Source organism: Bidens hawaiensis, unplaced genomic scaffold (assembly GCF_021521415.1).
Source record: "Bidens hawaiensis isolate Kalapana, Puna unplaced genomic scaffold, B.hawaiensis_p1.1 tig00018666_1, whole genome shotgun sequence".
In the NCBI taxonomy this organism is placed as follows: Eukaryota; Viridiplantae; Streptophyta; class Magnoliopsida; order Asterales; family Asteraceae; genus Bidens; species Bidens hawaiensis.
The window spans coordinates 132387-151716 of NW_027492828.1; the positions used below are offsets into that span (position 1 = coordinate 132387).

Sequence of the window (19330 nt, forward strand, 5' to 3'; positions counted from 1 at the left end):
CCGCTAAATTCTGAATTCAGCACGTCTCTAGATCCGGTTGCTTTCTCACCTTCAACCCACCTCCTGACCTCTCTCTCTCTCACTCTCCAACACATCGATGGGTTCGATCTGCTGCAAACCACCCACTCTCACACTAACAAACAGGTTATTTTCTTTCTTCCTTTCTTTTGTTTTCGTAAGTCAACCGTTATCGGTTTTAATCCTAATTGTGGTCGACAAAAATGGTCATCTAGCCGTTCGGATTCCTACCGATTGTTAGTCGTTGGTCTTTCATGTCTTCTATATATTGTTGCAGGCGGGTACTACGACAGTCTGTGGCGGCGACTTTCAGTCGGTGGTTGTGTGGATGGGTTAGTTTTTTTCTGTTTTGTCTGACAATCAGTGTATATTCTGTTAATTTATAGATATATGATTGCATATTGTTGAAAGGGGCTTTAGTTTGATTTTAATTGACTTGATTCAACTATTATAGTATATGTTGCAGGAGGTATGAACAGAAGAAAAAGAAAAAGGAAAAAAGAAGATGAAAGGCATCCAGATGCACCGAGGGTTTCTTCTACTCTTAGAAAACATATAGGACGACGGGGTAATTGGCATCCCATCTTTTCAATTTATGATGATAATTTTTATACTCGAGTTATGATGAATGTAGCATGTAAATATTAGTTTTTCAGGTTGCTGCTTGGTTAACTCAAGAGGATGCTGACAAAGATGAGTGGTTTTGCTAAAGTATTTCACTTTTGTAGGGTAACACGGGAGTAACTATCATGTAAGTTTTGATGTCTTTATAACATATGTTTATATGTTGATTCAAGTGCATTATTTTTGTACATGTAAGCTGGGGTAGGGGTGTTTTTGCAACATAAGTGAGATAAATGCAACCCGGATTGACACATTAGGAGATAAAACATTAGAAATAATTGACCCGAGTTGAAATATTAGAGATAAATGCAACCCGAATGGACCCGATAGAGATAAAACATAGCGTGGATCAATCGGTTAGCAGATAAAATATAATCCAAATCGGCCGTTAAGATGCCAAACTAACCTCGATCAACCCATTGGGAATAAAACATAACCGATTGCAACCCGTTAGATAAACCATGCCTGAATTCAACCCGTTACTCCATTAGAGATACCCAAGTTCGACCATCGGAGGCAGAGATAACCTGAATTGACCCATTAAGGTATAAACGAATGTATGAAGATAACGTTTTTTAATTCTCTCTGACATGGAATGAGCAAAGTGAAGAAGCAAACTAAAGGTACACAAACTTCTTTGAAACAAATTATTGAAGATTATACAAACTAATGCTCATGTATAGCTGACCCGTTTAGATTGTTAGACACCATAGCATGATCCGTTCTCACCTTTTGCCCAGTCTCATCCTATAGATAGTTTCACTTTTGCTCACCCTGAAAGTGTACAGGGGATATCAGTTTATCAGGTAAATGATAATACCATGTTTATTTTGTTTTTATTTTATTCCTTTTACATTTTTAGTATTTCAAATCATTCTTTAATGTATTTTTTGAAAATAATTGTTGAACAGCTTAGTAGAAAAGATTATATCATCAACCATTTGAGAGTGTACCTGGAGCTTGCTTCATTCATCATGAAATAAATACGGTTGGATCGACCGAGGTAAAAGTCTTCAATTCAACTATCCATTTCATGATTATAATAATATCAGTTTGAAAATGAATGTCACCTAGGTAACTTTGTTACGGGTTGGGTTAGACACTTCTTTTCATTTTTTATATTCATAATTTGATTTGGGGCATTGCCCTATTCTGAACATTGTAGCCTCATACAAATGAGAACGCAAAAAAGAGAAAAGAAGAGTTTAAAATAAGGTAATTTTCGTCAACTCTTTATTTATTTACTTAATAAGAATATTGTAGAACAGCTCACGATGCAGGAGCAAAAAATGTATGGATGTAGGCTTTGGTATTGTAATTGTAAAATTAAATATGAAAGGGTTAATATGAGAATGGCAGTAGCTGTGGTTGCTTTTGTGTGTTGCGATTATGACAGTTGTGCAAACGCACATGAAGTGAAATAATTATGTCATGCCCAGATATATTGACGATCATATTCACAAAATTGACTATATTATTACATCTTGAAGACAATGTAAATGATTATTTCATGAACCTTATGATAGCGGAATCAGAAACTCTTGATGTTTCTAATAAATTAATGTCAATTTTGTTTTTGATTTAGGTACAAAGGCATGCGTGTCAAATTAAGGATGACATTTACCAATCATTAATATACCAAGGAAGAGCTTTCTTAATTAACAAGTTAAAGTTTCTCTCATGGGTGGTGACTTGAGTGTAGGTAGGATGGTCTCAGGTTTGGGTTTTCTAACTCCGAAGTATGGTTTCGTGTTGCTTCCGTGGGAATTTGGATTTTCAGAGAACTAAACTTTGATCTTCTTTATCAAATGTTGTCACATAGAGATCCGTAGTTATGTTTGGTCTCGGCGATTATTTTTCCAACCTCTAAGCGAAGGAAACTGAGGTTAGTATTGACATCAGTATTTTGATTATAATTGTAGCCACTAATTACACTTTTCTTTTGTTAATTGCTGCAAGTTTTCATATATTATAGCCACTAGGTTTGTGATATATCTAGGCTGTTTTGATTGCATCTTTCTATGTTATTACTATGACTTGAGTATCAAAATGAGATGATAAGATAACTGTTTAACTAAATTAATCATGTGTGTAAATTTAGCAATTAATTATTCGCAGCTCTTAGTTAGTTAAGTTAATTAACTCTGAAGCTCTCCTTTCTAATACGCTACAGGTCTACAAGAGATGGAAAGTTGGATAACATATCTTAGGAAGGAGTAGTGTGTTAGATCATGAAGAACACATGGAGCTTTTTAGCTTGAGTTAATAGTGACGACATCATCAAGGTGATAAAGCATTACAATTACGTACTTAGGTACTAATAACTTTATAGAATTATATTAATGGCTATTTTATATGATGATATTATTGCTCACTAAGTCTCTTATCTTTAGAAGTTATGTTTAGACGTTTTGCATCACATGTAATTTGGAGACATCTGAAAAAGAACCAGTGATTGATTCAGTTTCAGCTTTTGCTATCAACCAAAAAACTGAAAAACGTAAAACTGAACCAGAATAACCGAACTCAATAAAAGCTGACAGATTGGTCTTTTTTCATGGGATCGGTTATTTCAGTTGGATTTTTTCAGTTTTTGGTTCATAGACAAACCGAACTGAAATCCGGTTTTTCTAAGGATCTTAAAAACTAATCTGCGATTTTTACTGGACTTAGTTATTTCGGTTCCTTTTTTTCAAAGTTGGTTTGATAGCAAAAGCAAAGTTGAATCGAAAAGTTGGGTTTTCAAATAACTTAAACGAGTCCGTCGGTTTTTTATATTGGGTTCGACGAGATCGGTTATCGGATATTTCTGCTTCATGCGCACCCCTATGACGTACAAGTTACGAGTATCTTTTGTTTTGTGGATGGCGGATCCTTTGATTGTATTGATTTATGTTGTCAGGTTACGAACTTTCTCAGCACTTTGATTTCCAAGACTCTGGAAAAGATGTTATTGCCTGTGCCCGCATCGCTATTTGATCATTTTGACAAGAACGGGCCCGCTGTTTGTTTCAAAGAACTATACACGAGACCAATGAAGTGAATAAGGAGAACCAACTTTTCTCAATTAAAGGACCCGCCTTGGAAAGGCATGAAAAAGTTTGTCACACTGACTTAATGAATGAAAGTAAAAATACCACAGTCAGACTACTGTGTTTGAAGACAAAAGTGGCGAAAGAGTTGTTCAAGGTTCTAAGAGCAGAAATCTCGGTGTAACCACCTCACACAGTCACTTATTACTAAAGCCGAAGTATATATCCAATTGGAGGTTATTTGCATCTTAGTGTAATGATTTAGTGGGATAAAGTCCGTTTGGTTGTCTCAGGAAAACATTGTCTTTTATTTCAGGAACTTTATTGACATTTGGAAACTGACTTTTCCATCAATCTTTGGCAATCCTCGCTTCTGTTTCAGTATTCAGAATGTCCCACCGCAACGCGGTGGGCTCAACCACTAGTTTCCTTACAAAAGTAAATGACCAAATCAACCCATGCATGTACATCCTGCCAATTATATTAGTTATGCCATCAATGAATCCAACAAACATGTTTCCTCTTCACGTTACCGGGTGCAACAATTTAACTATGTTGGTTATTATTAGGTTGAAATTTTGATACTCAAAGCTCAATTAACTACTAAAGAATAACAAAGAAATATAAAATAAGACGACTTAATTAGAATGGTTCACGTGACATGAAAGGCTAGTTGTAGCGCAAGGGCTGATGAAACAGCAACTTGTTAGGACTAGGTTTTGGCTTGCCCCTTTATTCTTATTAGGAAGATAGGTTTGGAACCCTATACAAGGGGCTGCTTGCCGCTCACCCCTATCTCTAAAGGCACACTCGTTACCACTAAACGACGAAGCCGGGAGCGGAAGGAGGGACTTGAACCCTCAACCTCAGCCTTGGCAAGGCTATGCTCTACCAATTAAGCTATTTCCGCCAGCTACAAACTATAAAATTGTCTACACGTACAAATTCAACATGTGTAAGTTATTTTTACCATACTTAAGACGTATAACACAACATATAAAATCATGGAGTTGGGTTCAAATGCATAGTCTTCTCAAAATAGGAAGTCGTAGAAAATATATCAAGTGAGCTCCAATTGAACATTAGATAGTGTATAATTAGTACAAACATGAAATCCATGTATTTAAGTTTACTACTTGATTGTTTAATAATAAAATTATTTAAAAAAAAAAGATTCATCAAATAATGTAGAACTGAATTCAATGCAAAACAGAAAATGAAACAATAATTGAAAAATACAATAAGAGGTAAAACTTGATTTGAATGGTTCACGTGCAACTACAAATTTCAACATATTATATGATTGCTAGTTATATTGTAGATGTGTATTTAAGCAAAACAGATCGTTTCTTAATCACCCCCTTGCTAAAAGCATCCATCTTAACTGTTTTTGCTATCCATTTCGTTGACATGCATATGTATCTAGCAGGTGTTTATGTCTAGCAAGTTTCAAACATTGTATTTTACACATTTCAAAACTATTACAAGTATAAAATCTGGTCTCGATTATATCCATTTCCAAACAAATTCTAAGAGAAAATTATTACCTTGAATATTTGATGATTCTTAGACCATAACACCTTTATTTGATTGCGCAACACGCTTCGTGTTCTTTGGATGTGGATTTGAGATCTGAAAGGCAAAGATGCATACGTATATACCAAGTCTAACTGACACTTGACGAAACCTACACGCGCAAGAGCCTCATGCATTGGGTTTACACTTTATACACGAGCCATTAATAAAAAATATATTTATGGTGTATCGTTTATAAAACATATGGAAAATAATTATATGATGATGTGAATGTAGAGACTAGAGAGAAAACTACAAAGGTAAGATAGCATATTGTATCTATCGTTATCACATATAAAGCCCAAAATACAAATCTGCGAGAGTTCTTAAGTTCAAATCTACTATTATAATAAATAAAAATGATGTTCAACCACATTTTCCCTAATTGGCCTAATATGATGCCAAGTGGCACCCCTATCTTTTCATCTTTAATGCTTAATTATTTAATTAAAATAAATCATTTAAAACCTTCTATAATTTATCCATTTATCTATATCACATCAAACACCATAATTCTAGCATGACTTTTTTAACAAAAAAAATGTTCTTAATGATATCCTTTTACAATATATGTTTTAAAAGTTTAATATAGCATTCCATTGTTTTTTCCAATTTAATATATACAAAATAATAGTCTTAATATTTTTATATTAAAAAGTGAATGCTTTTAATTTTGTACTTAATCTTATATTTAGTTTAAACTATAAACTACATTTTACAAATAATTCTTAAAAACCATTTATGATTTTTAAAATCTCACTTTCTGACTATAATTATAACTTCTATTATATTTCAAATGAAATAATAATAATAATAATAATAATAATGACATGCAAAAAAGCATAGAAACGAATTTCTATATAATGTTACTATCATTTTTGTATTAAAATTGGTTTATTTCACATAAAAACAAATGTTTAAATGTTATAAGTGTTGAACCACCATCCAACAACAGTGATTTTCATCGTCGGTCATGCAGTATTACATGTTCATGTGCATCAAATCTAGATAAATACCTTTCAGGAAAAATACATGCGAATATGACCAAAATATCTAATGGTTTCATGTTATTTGGGATGTTTTGTTGCTCTAAAAAGATGAAGCTGCTTTATATATTTAAGATAATATTTTTAATGTTTTAAAGTACTTTTTCAGTTTTTATAGCTTAACATTGTTTTAAACTTTTAGTATCCATTGTTATGCTTATATATTTTTCTTAAATGTTAAACCTAGATATCAATTTATATCGCTTTATAATATTATATATTTATTTAAACTTTGTGTATTGTTTATTTAACTATTTTTATGAGTTGTTTCAATCTTTTTTATTAAACACCATTCTTCTTAAAAAAAATAAATCCCTATATAAAGGGGGTGTTTGGGATTCCTTATTTTAGCCACTTATAGCTTATAACTTATTGGTTATATGTTATAAGTTATAAGGTGTTTGAGCAAGTTAGGTTTTGTGAGTGTATAATGTATAATTTACAACTTTGTAACTTATAACTAATGCCTTAAATAAGTTATAAGGAGGTAAAATAAGGAATCCCAAATACCCCCTAAATTAATATTAGTACTAAGTGATTTATGTTTTTAGTAACAATAGTGTGTTTTTAGTAAGAAAAGTTAATTAAATAAATTTAATCATTATATACAAAGAAAATTTTTAGAGATTTAAGTCGCACTTTATAGATAAAGATGGTAACTACAATTGTTGTACATGAAGAAAGTTTTTAAGATTAATGAAAATTTACCATCTAATTTTCTTTTTCTATTTTTATTTTATTCAACGTTGTAATACATATTCATTAATTTAATACCAAATTAGTATAACTATTTCACATTGTTTTGTTATTTTGTTAATATACTTTATCCAACGTGTGTATACAAGGATATTTAACCTAGTCTTCCTATGTAACAAAAGAGTATACATTATGCCACTTGTCAGCCATAGAACCCATTTGCTTATGTGGCAGCCATATCCACATCTTTGTTCCTCACATCTTCCTTCCTTCCTTCCTCTACAAGCTTTAGAATCTTATTTTTGATATCCCGCCCAAAAACCCTTATCCTCTCATTCACGTTCAAATTATAAAAATCATATCAGAGATGTCAAATATCAAACCTAATTTTCAAGCAAAGCTTATGCCTTAACCTTCTTCAACGATTCCTTAAACAGCCAATCACCAGATTCAATGTCTTCAATCTTCGAAGTTCATCATCGTCACTCACAATCTTATCTACATGGACATGGTATGGTTATCATCCATTTCACGAGGTATGTTAACTGATCTCTCGATTCCTTCCTTCTATACTATCATTCAACAAACCCTAATGTTGAATCACATATTCCAGTCTATGTGAAATCAGACATCGGATCTATGAGGTATGTAACTAATTTCACAACTATTGGATTCAATACTATATTGATATAAACCCTAATTCTTTAAACTTCAAAAAAGGATATAATGGTCAATATGGAAAAGTGAAAGAAAAAAGAAATTTGAATATTATAATTATATGCTATATTACCATGTCTATTTTCATTCTCAGATTATTAAGGATATGTGCATGTATGTGTTATAACTTATAACCGTGTTGAACATTCTCCACCCTTGTGTCAATCCAATTGAAAAGATCAATCTACATTTCTAAGAAATCATAAGCTAGAATAATTGAAAACTAAACATTATCGGTTAACAAAACTAAGTTTTGTAATGAAGCTATAATATATTAGCTCAAATTCGATGTTTTTAGTGTTTATAACATTAATTTTGAAAGAGGGGAAGAAAAGCACATGTTGGCCATTTGCTTTTAGTGAAGTTAGGCTTCAAATGTAAAGAAATACATTTGACTTCATTTCGAGTAATTCAATATTGTTTTGCATAGCCTTGTGAGAAAATATAAATATATAATTGCAGTTGTTGGATGAATTGCAGATGATGACCAGGATTTGGATGGCTTACCAACTGAAGTTGTAGATATAACATGCTTTTTAATTGGTATTTTTCATGATCATGATCTTCTCCAAATGAATATTCATTGTTATACCTAATAATATATTACCAAAGCAGGTTGGTTCTCATTACATGAGCTACACACCATTTGATCCATTTTTATTTTTGACTGTCAAGATAACACTTATCTGCTTCTGTTACATTTTTTTATTGATTGTTTCTTAGTTTTAGATGTTATAATTTGTTTTTTTTTATTATATTAGCAGGATGTCAAGGTCAACTGCGATTTGTTGATTATGTTAGCAATTTCTATTCTCAGATCATGTTGGCTCGGTTCTATTTTGAGGAGATCCGAACTCATGTTAGAAATCAGAATGGGCAAAATTCTATGATTTATGATCAAGGGTTTATTTGGAATTATACTCAGAATATTAAAGACGTAAATTATGAAAATAGTGGAAAACAATGTGTTAATGTTTAGAGATTATCAGCTGCTGCATAGTATGGTGAAAAGATTTAATTATGCAACAGATCTGCCTCATGAAACTTATAGGTATGGTATTAGATTGTCTCGTGATTAGTTTTAATATACTGGTAAATTTTGACTTTTTTTACAATCTGGAATTTTTGTTTGTCAATTTTGACCTTAGAGTCAACGTTGATCTTTTGTTTTAATTTATATCAGTTGTGTTCATCTGTTTCTATGTTTCATTCTATCTTTCCATTTTATGTCATTTTCAATAATCATGTCTTTTGGTTTTAATTCTTAGTTTATGCAAATCGGAAAATGAGAAACGAGTTCATCCAACTGTGGTGGTTTTAGACTGCAATTGTGAAACCAACGATTGTATGTGCATGAAAGGTCAAGTTCATACCGTAGGGCTCCAAAATGGATTCATTTGCGTAAACATTTGCTTTGAAAAATGGGTTTCATGGTTAAAATTATCATATTTTTTTTTGCATTAATTTGTTGATTTATGTTTTAGGAAGGCCTGCAATTTTACAGTTGTTACAGTGGGTGTAAAACTTTATAATTTTCATTTGTGATAACATGTTATTTTTAATATTTTATCTATGATTTGTATACCTCCACTAACGGTTTGGCTTCACGATACGGGTTTATTTGGCCTTCGTGAAAATGCATAAAATATAAAATGAATACATTTTAGTTTTTATTTTCAATGGTTCGGTTTTGGATTTTAATATAGAAAACCGTTACTAATGGTTTAGCTCATGGTTTAGCATGATAATTGTCGACCGATATAAATTATCTATAATTGAAAGAACATATTTAATAAAAACCCGTGTGATACACGGGCTATAAACTAGTTGGTTATATATTATTCAACATTACACTTTGCATAAATGCAAATCATATTAGGTTGGTGGATCGAAGAGTTGACAAGTTTGACGAATTAACTGTCTAACCTAAACAAGTCCCATATTTTTATTTGTTAAAGAATAAATATCAACCGTAACCCTCACACGCTTAAAATCATATAAACTCAAATACAAGTAACACAACCCATTTAACATACGGTAGAAACTCTATAAAATAATACACTTGGAACCACCAAAATTTATAAATTAAAAGAGTTATTAATTAATCGATAAATTAATAATTATTAATTTATATATTAATTAATATTTTATTAATTTATAGTAGAATACTTAGTTCTGACTCACTAGAACAAAATGTAGTTGCATAGTTGTTGACTGATGAAGAAATTATTGAAAGTGTTATTGGAATTAATAAAGATGATATCGATGAAGAAGATGATGAAAGTTCTACAATGGAGCCCCCTTCGCGAAACGCAGCCATTAAAGACAATTGAGACGAGAAGTTCTTACCATGCTAAGGAAAATTAGAGACGAGATTCAAGGGGAAATTGATTTCAACAAAAAACAAAAGACAATTGAGTCATTTTTCAAGAAACCTTCATAAATCATTAATGTAATATGCTATGTATAAGGAATTATTAATTTATATTTTATATGGGGTCTAAATAAATTATCAAAAATGCATTATCTTATAACTTTAGCGAATTATTAATTTAGCACCCTATCCCCGAGTCGGGACCGGCAAAAAATATTATCTTAGAGAGTTTATTAAATAATCGAGTATTAATTTATCGAGTTTCTACTATATTTATATAAACACTAGTTTTTAGCCCGCGTATTACGCGGGTTTATTTAGCTTCGGCAACACGCATTACACATATGCAGCATGATTAGATTCAATAACATCAAATAACCACATAGACAACAATTTCTTGCAATCATACAATTAATTAAATGAAATCATATCAACTAAGTTAGTTAGGATGAAGATTATCAAGCTGAAACGAAATCGAGAAAAGCAATTCACAATCAATAAATAACCGTAGCCAAAACGGAATTTACATATTTTATCTAAGCTATGCAAACTATTATGTTCTCAATAATGGTTACAAAGTTGAATGCAGTTAGCAATTTTTCTAAAACACGCAAATTCCAAACCAAGTAAGAAATTGAGTCACAAATAAACTGCAATATATAAAACCCACGAACATGAACTTTAGGTTGAACAACAATAATCTTAACACTGTATTCTTGAGTTTTTTGTTTAAGAGTTTGAAAAAGAAAAGATAAGAAAAATTTTCTTTCTTCATTCTTGAGTTTATTTTTTGAAAGAAAAGAAAAAGAATGGAAAGAAAAATTATGGTTTTTTTCCTTCAAAGCTTTCCAGACAAATATTGTCTCATTGTGAAGAAAAGTTTATAGCCTATTACAATATTAATAATTTGCTCTATCTCAATTATATTTTCCATGTTTCTATGAGGACATAATTATAAAGTTACAATTCTTTTTCATATTATTTCCTTTCAATCTAACTCAAGAATGTAATTAACACTTTTTTTTAACTCAATAATGTCTTTTAAGTATATAATTTCTTTTTCATTATTCCCCTATCCAATCTTATCATTTTTTTTCCTTGTATTTTAAACCCGAGAATGCAATGTAAATAAATCAGTGAATTCCATCTCTCAAGCTATCTTTTTCTGTAAACCAAAAAAACGAAAGTCAATACAAAGTCAATAACTGAAATCAATCAACCTATTGAAAGCTGATGGTTTGAGGATGAGGGGAGCAATCATATATTCGTGAACCGATGTATGTTAATAAATAATCGTGTACTTAATGTCTTATATTTGTTTTTTTGTGTTCACTTGTGTTCTTTTACGTTTGTTCATATATGTTTATTTATGTTTGTTAAATTATATTCATTTATGTTTGCTTAAGTTGACGAACTGTTAGACTTTTAAAGACTTAATTCAAAACTAAAACTGCAATAAAAATATCATAAATAAATCATCCAATTTTTTCTATATGGTTTTCTCTTCTTTTAAAATAAAGAAAACCTAAAAGTAATACAAAAGTCACATATGTAGAACCACCATAGAATCAGTTCTATTGCCAATTTACCAATAACTGCATGTTATGTATATTTAATTTGAATACGACCCTTAACATAATTTTGTAAACTTGACCTGAAATCAAATAGTTTTGTTCCTCTTTCCTCCTAATCCAATCCTAACAATAGCGACATCTACCTTCAATCAAATGTTATGTGTTCGTGATTACAAGCATCATGATGAATATTAGATTCTATATCAGTTGTAAAAAAGTTGATAACGTACTTGATCGGTTTCAAAAATTTTGAAAGCGAGTAAAGAAAGGAAGGGGAATATAGTTGGCATTGACATATCATTACTTCATTTTGCCTGCATAAAGAAACATGAATAAATGAGAATTAGTTACACAGTTATGAAGATGGAAAAATTTGTTAATTTGGTTTATAATAACTCAAAACCAACCAATAAAGTTTATATTTTTCTTTATAGTATACAATTTTCTTATAAATTATCGGTGTATTTTAAACAGGTCCGATCAAATTGGGTAATGGGTCTGGTCAAACCGGTCACAATGGGTCGGGTTTGACTGAGTAAGGTCAACATGAATCAGGTTATATTGTCTAACAATCTAAATTGGTCAGGTCCATGAGTTACAAAGCATGGTTCACATGAATCATAAATCATACAGTATTCAAAACATAAACAATGGTGGCATTGAAGAGTTGAAAAGAAAATAACGTATGTATTTGTTACCTGACTTTCCATTTATTATCCTATGTGATCTACATCCAAAAAACTGAACAAAGTTACCATTTACAAAGAAACTCATGAACTTCAATTTGAGTAATTTGATTTCGAAAAAAGCTTAAACAATATACCAAAACACAAAATATTAAAAAAAATGGGAAACTTCATGTTATTTGACTAACTTCACCTGTTTAAATTAGTAATAAAAATATTATATGGTCAACCTGATAGCCCGTTTATGACTCCTTTAACCCGTTTACAAATTGATAATAAACTGCCAACCCATTTGACTCATTAGATAATGGATTACATGTTGGCCCGTTTAACCCATTTAACTACACAAGTCAACCTAGAGACATGTTTAAATTACAAATAAAAACTTTATTTAGTTAAGCAGCCCGCCCAATATGACTTGTTTAACCCGTTTACATAGACGAAATTAATGTGAGGATATCATAGAGAAAACTTTAAAATATAAAAATGAAATTGTGGTATATGTAACTGCAATTCCTCAATCATACTTTTAGTTAATTTTTTCTAGACATGTATTATAAAAATGAAAGACATCAGCTTGAAATCATCACACCCCACACTAATGGTTGAGCGATATCTACATATAATTAGTTATCGCGTCCCTTTTATTTCAGTAACAATTGTTTATAAGTTGAATGGAAATCTGAAATACATTGTCTGGTACCACATGTCAAATAACAATTTTTATATCTGAAAGAAAATATCATTTGTTAAATATGAATACACAAACATTATCTAAAACGAAAATTAAGGTAAAAAAACCTTGAATCAAAATCCAGATCTCTAAATGAAAACAAATAAAAAAAATATAAACTTTTACCTAATATCAAAGATGAAAGTCATCTTTGGCAATTGGTAAGTGATGAATGAATTTGATATCAAGAAAACAATTGATGACGTCGCTGTGAATATTCCCAACCCTATTGATCTAAGATTTGAGAATATAGAAGGTTAGATGTGTTGAAGGAGAAAGACATGCTATCTAGGGTTTGAAAATAAGTTAAGATGAACATTTTATTAGTTGAAGCATGTTATAACCCATTTAGGATATATGGGTTTGGGGAGATCTGGGACCCGCGAATTTCAAAGCTAAAACGGGTCAAAACCGGGTTAAATCAATGAGAAATCACCATTTATAAATCAAGCAATCTGGTGAGTTTAGAAGGGTGGGGAAGCGACGTGAGAGTGACATATAGGATTTGATGGTAGGCAATTATATAGATAGTTAGATATCAAATAAGTAGCAATCAAACACGACCCATTTATTAAACGAACTCAACCCAAAAACGAACCATTTAGACTAGAAACCACAAGAATATAATATAATAATGAGTAGCCAAGCCACAACATAGAAACCTCAAGAATCATCATCATCATCATCATCATCATCATCCTTTTTGCTTTGATTAGATTCTCCATGATTTCACAGTTTTCTAGCCCTCAAGTCTGCCAATACTGAATCCATCGCAAATGGAGGACCACACCGATGCTGCACGTAACAACAACATCCTCCGTTGCTCACAGCAACATGAGATTTTGGAGGTTTTTAATAGACAAATCGGCTTCTATTCTCCCAATAAGTTCTCTCGCCGTATCTCCTCTTCTCAGGTTATTATTATTATTATTATTATTATTATTATTATTATTATTATTATCTTCAATTGATGTGATTCTAGATTGTAAAGTTACTTCACCATGATCAATTGCTCGTTTGTTTGTTTATAGATTATCAAACTTTGATTGCATCATAAGCAACCACTCTATTCGATCCACTTGATACATACATGATCATACCCAAATTAGGTTATTATTATTAGTATATCATATGCAACAGTTATAATCTATACAATTGATACTTGATAACGAAATTAGGTTGTTATTGTATCAGTAAGCAACCGCTCCATTCGATTCTGTTGATACATGATAACGAGATTAGGTTGTTATTGTATCATTAGCAACTGCTCTATTTGATTCAATTGATACACGATAACGAAATTAGACCGTTTCTGTATCATAAGCAACCACTCCGTTCGATTCAGTTGATACATGATAACAAAATTAGGTTATGATTGCATCATAAGCAGCCACTCTAATAGATTCAACTGATACACGATAACAAAATTAGGTTGTTATTGTATCATAAGCAACAATTCTAATAGATTCAGTTGATAGTTGATAACAAAGTTAGGTTATGATTGCATCAATAAGCGACCACTCCATTTGATTCAGTCGATACATGATAATGAAATTAGGTTGTTATTGTATCATAAGCAACCGCTCTATTCGAGTCTGTTGATACATGATAACAAAGTTAGGTTATGATTGCATCAGTAAGCAACCGCTCTATTCGATTCAGTTGATACATGATAACAAAATTATGCTGTTACTGTATCATAAGCAGCAATTCTAATAGATTCAGTTGATAGATGATAAATAAATTAGGTTATGATTGTTGTTGCAGGCTGTTGTAAAGAGGCTTGATCTTGCTGGTAAACTGATTGGGCATGAAGGCTGTGTAAACACAATTGAATTCAACCATTGTGGTGATCATCTGGTATCAGGTTCTGATGACAGAAGAGTTATGATCTGGAATGTAGCAAATAGATCTTTGCTTCTTTCATTTGCTTCTGGTCATGTGGATAATATATTTCAAGCTCGATTTATGCCTTTTACTGATGACCGTACAATAATAACTTGTGCTGCTGGTGGCCAAGTGAGTGAACATATTATTCTTTTGATCATCTGATTATTTAGGTTAAATAATCAGTTCCGTACTTGCTGTGTATATTATTGTTCAGGTTAGACTTGGTCAGATAGGCGAGAACGGTGAGGTGCACACAAAAAGATTAGGGAAACACCATGGTCGGGTTCACAAGCTTGCGGTTGAGCCCGGAAGTCCACACATATTTTACAGCTGTGGCGAAGATGGATTAGTCCAACACGTATGTTAAATCAGAATTATAAATAGTTTGACTTTGTCAATTACAAAGTCAAACATGGCTTGCTTCTGAGCTTAAACCGAACCATAAACCGGAAATCTGGTTTATGAGCTTTGAAAACCTTTCAGTTTCAGTATTACAAGCTCGGGTTGGTTTTGGTTTATCTGTTTGGCATTTGGACTTGAATTTTTTTGACCGGCAAAATAATAAATTTGACCCTGAAACTTTGGGCCTAAATATTTTTGTAAATTAATTATGCATTTGGGCTAATTAGACCCTGAACCGAAATTCGGTTTTTACGAAGAGATAGTCAAACCGTCTGTTTTTGTTTTGGTTCGGTTTTAATTAGACGCAAAACCAAAACTGAACCAAAATTCGTTACGAAAACATGAAACCAAAACATATGTTTTTTGTATGGGTTCGGTTATTTCAGTTTTAATTAGATGCAAAACGGAAAGTAAACTGAAAATTCAATTTTTACGAAAACATAAAACTAAATTGTTGGTTTTTGTCTGGGTTTGGTTTGTTTGGTTACAGATCGGTTTTTAAGTTTCATGCAAATCTATCAACGACGAAAAAGCAGGAAGTAACTTTAATAAATCATAATTTTCTTTTCTTTCGCAGTTCGATTTAAGAACCAATTCTTCAACAAAGCTTTTCAATTGCTCATCATTCTCAGAAAACAACCACCACTCATCCTCAAATAGCTTAAGATTAAACTCCATTGTAATTGACCCGCGAAACCCTAACTACTTTTCTGTAGCGGGTTCTGATCAATATGCACGCGTATATGATATTAGAAAACTCCAACCGGGCCCACCTTCAACCAGCCAAGCCCAGCCCGTTAACACATTCTGCCCAAAACACTTGACCAAAACCCAAGACGTCTCCATCACTGGGATGTCATATTCCCACACGAGCGAGCTTCTCGTTTCTTACAACGATGAACTCGTTTACTTATTTCAAAAGGATATGGGTTTAGGGCCCGACCCGGTGTCTAGTCCAAACGAGAATGTGGAAGAACCGCGGGTGTATTTAGGGCATAGGAACTCAATGACGGTTAAAGGGGTTAGTTTTTTCGGGCCGAATAGTGAGTATGTTATGAGCGGGTCTGATTGTGGTCATATTTTTATATGGAATAAGAAAGATTGTAAACCCGTACGCGTTATGGAAGGCGATCGGCGTATAGTGAATCAAGTGGAGCCTCATCCCAATATTCCTGTTCTTGCCAGTTCTGGATTAGAGAAAAATATAAAACTTTGGGTTCCAAAGTCTTCAGATACTATTGCATTGCCTCATGATTTACAAGAGGTATGACTTTCAAAAATTATTATCATAAAATTCTTTTCTGCATTTTAGAGATAGTTAGAGATTCAAATAAATGAAAATTGGTTTGGCGATTTTTAGTGTATTTTTTACAAGTTAGGTTTAGGGGACAATTTCGTGAAAAAAAAAGAAAGAAAAAATGATTTATGTTTGGTTAGAGCATTCTCATCCTATTCTCTATAAATATGTGAGGGAAGTTTGTAAATTATAGGGTGAGGTGATGAGTGGTTGTGAGTGTAAATTATAGGGTGGAGAGAGAAATGTAGTGATTTTTTGTAAATTTGGGGAAACATTTAGGGAAACATTGTTTTCCCTATTTATTTTTTAATATTTGTTGGATTGGTTGTGAGTAGAGGAGAGAGAAAACTGTAATGATAAATGTATAAAAAATACTATTTAATTAAGCATGAGAGAGAATTGTAGTGTTTTTTAGTGTAATTATAGGGATAGAGATGGGGAACGGATTGAGAATGCTCTAATAATATGGGTATTAACCTTAAAACAATATTATTGCGGTCATAATCTAAATCTTTGAATAAAACAGATAATGGAATCAAACAAACGAGGAAGGGAAGATCAGTCGCGGGTCACACTTACTCCTGACGTCCTCATGCATGTTTTGAGGCTTCACAGAAGGCAGGCAATGGCTTATATTGAAAGAAGACACAATAGAAATGATATTGCAAGTGATGATGAAGATGAAAGCGATGCTTATGTTTGGGACTCGCCGATGATGGCACGTTAGAGGATGGAAATTCAAGCGAGTGTAGTATCGTTTGATATTCTAGTACTCGTTGTAAAATGTTTGCTTCGGTTTTGTGAACCCGACCTACTCATGTATGCGTGGTTTGTTAAATAAAGAATGTAAGTAGTTTTGTGTATGTATGGTGATCTAAAATGTCGAAGCGGGCTTATCCATACATTGCAAACCAAGTTTGAAGTGCAAGTAGGGTTGCGTTTGGCAATGATTGTTGGGTAAAACTAGACTTGGTGTGGGTTAAACGGGTCGAGTCAAAAGGGTTAGTTTTTATATTGGTTGTATCATTGCATGACAGTTTGGTCAAACATGTTCGAGTAAAACTAAAAAGGGCTAGTGTTTATATTGGTTGTATTGGGTCGGGTTGAAAAGAAACAACTGAAACAGTTGTTGCTTGTTCATATTAGTTATTAGTAACTATCTTTTACAAGTACGCGCATCTTAAATAAGTTTAGTAACTTTAATATATTAAAAGTTGGGTTAAGTTACTTCCAACTTAACCATGATTGAACCTGGTTTTTACAAAAGAGGGCATTGCCTCTTACCACTTGACCAAAGCCTCAATGGCTTAATTGTAATTTTTTTAACAAGTTTAGACACTTTAATATATACTAGATAGGTGCACCAGCGATGCACCGGGTAACACTAAATCCTAATAATCACGTAACAATTATAGATGTTCATGGTTAGTTTGAAACCTTGAAACCGTTAAAATTACCAATCATCGGTTTGGTTTCATGGCTGGTTTTTCTTTAACTTTTGGTAATGGGGTTTCTAAACTTTTAAACCTTAGCAAACAGTTAGTCTGCAGTTTATACCGAAACCGGCCATATAAAATCTGACCGGACGGTAAATTTATAATTAAAGCTTCATCTGTGAAACCGAAGCGTTAGTAACGTTTCAGATCAAATTTCAACGGTGTGTTTCAGTCTTTAACGAAAAAAAAATGGTACTGGCGGTTTGGCTCACGGTTTAACTTAAAAACCGTCAAAACCGAATTAAGAAAACACCTATAGGTTACATGTTAAAATTTTATATTAAAATAAAATATAACAATACCATACTCAAATTAAAGACAATAGAATGCTAATTTTTATGTAGTTTTTTTTTTAAAATATTAACGTACGAAAAAGTTATGCCCGTTTAAAAATCGTTGGTGGAAAGTTGGTTTAAAAATGAAAGTAAAAAGAATATACGAGTAAAGATGATGGGCCAAAGCTTAAACTATTTTATAAATGTACAAAACTTGAGTTAAGTAAAGGGGGGAATATTGTAATTATTTTTAAGTATATTTTGTAATAGACAAATTTGCCCTTATCTTAAAAGCTTTATGGGATGTAACATATGCATTACAAGTTGTAAATTATTTAAAATCTTAGTGTCTTAATTTGCCCATATTTGGTGTATTATATATAGTAGAGATAGAGATAGTAGGTTTTATTTATTTATTTTTTTCAAAAGAAGAAAATATATTAATTTATAATATTAAAATTAGTGGGTAATATATTATTAAAAGCACATGACCATTTCCTTGTTTTATTGTAAACTTGTTGTCTGTTGATATGAATAGTGAATAGATCAAAATTGTTACATCTAGATGTGACTCTTTTAGGCAGCAATTGTTAATTAAAAAAAGTGAACTCTTTATATTTTCTATTACACACAAAAAAACGACCCGTTTAAAAAAAATTCTATTTGTTTGTTAAAAATAATTACAAACCAATAATACAAGGATTTTATTCATTAAGTTTATCCATAACTATTTAAATATTTAAGTTTTTTAATTGATATTTTATATTAAGTGTGTAAACAATTAAAAATAAGAAAAATATGTTGAGGAAGATAAATGATTTAATTGTCAGTTGTGTTACCTGTTTCTGCAGACTAATCATTCATTCGCAGACAACATTTAAGTACCCTTCCATCC

At 31.8% G+C, this 19330-nt stretch overlaps 1 non-coding gene and 1 pseudogene across 2 annotated transcripts; one reads left to right on the plus strand and one right to left on the minus strand.

Annotated features, from left to right (window-relative positions):
• Nucleotides 1-4511: 4511 nt before the first annotated feature.
• On the minus strand, nucleotides 4512-4584 carry TRNAG-GCC (transfer RNA glycine (anticodon GCC)). Its single transcript has one exon. It is a non-coding gene; the product is annotated as a tRNA-Gly (tRNA).
• Nucleotides 4585-13794: 9210 nt separating this feature from the next.
• LOC143556665 (uncharacterized) lies at nucleotides 13795-17894 on the plus strand (annotated as a pseudogene). Its single transcript, XR_013139412.1, has 5 exons — nucleotides 13795-13989; nucleotides 14843-15094; nucleotides 15180-15323; nucleotides 15945-16631; nucleotides 17191-17894. The product of XR_013139412.1 is annotated as an uncharacterized LOC143556665 (transcript).
• Nucleotides 17895-19330: the final 1436 nt, after the last annotated feature.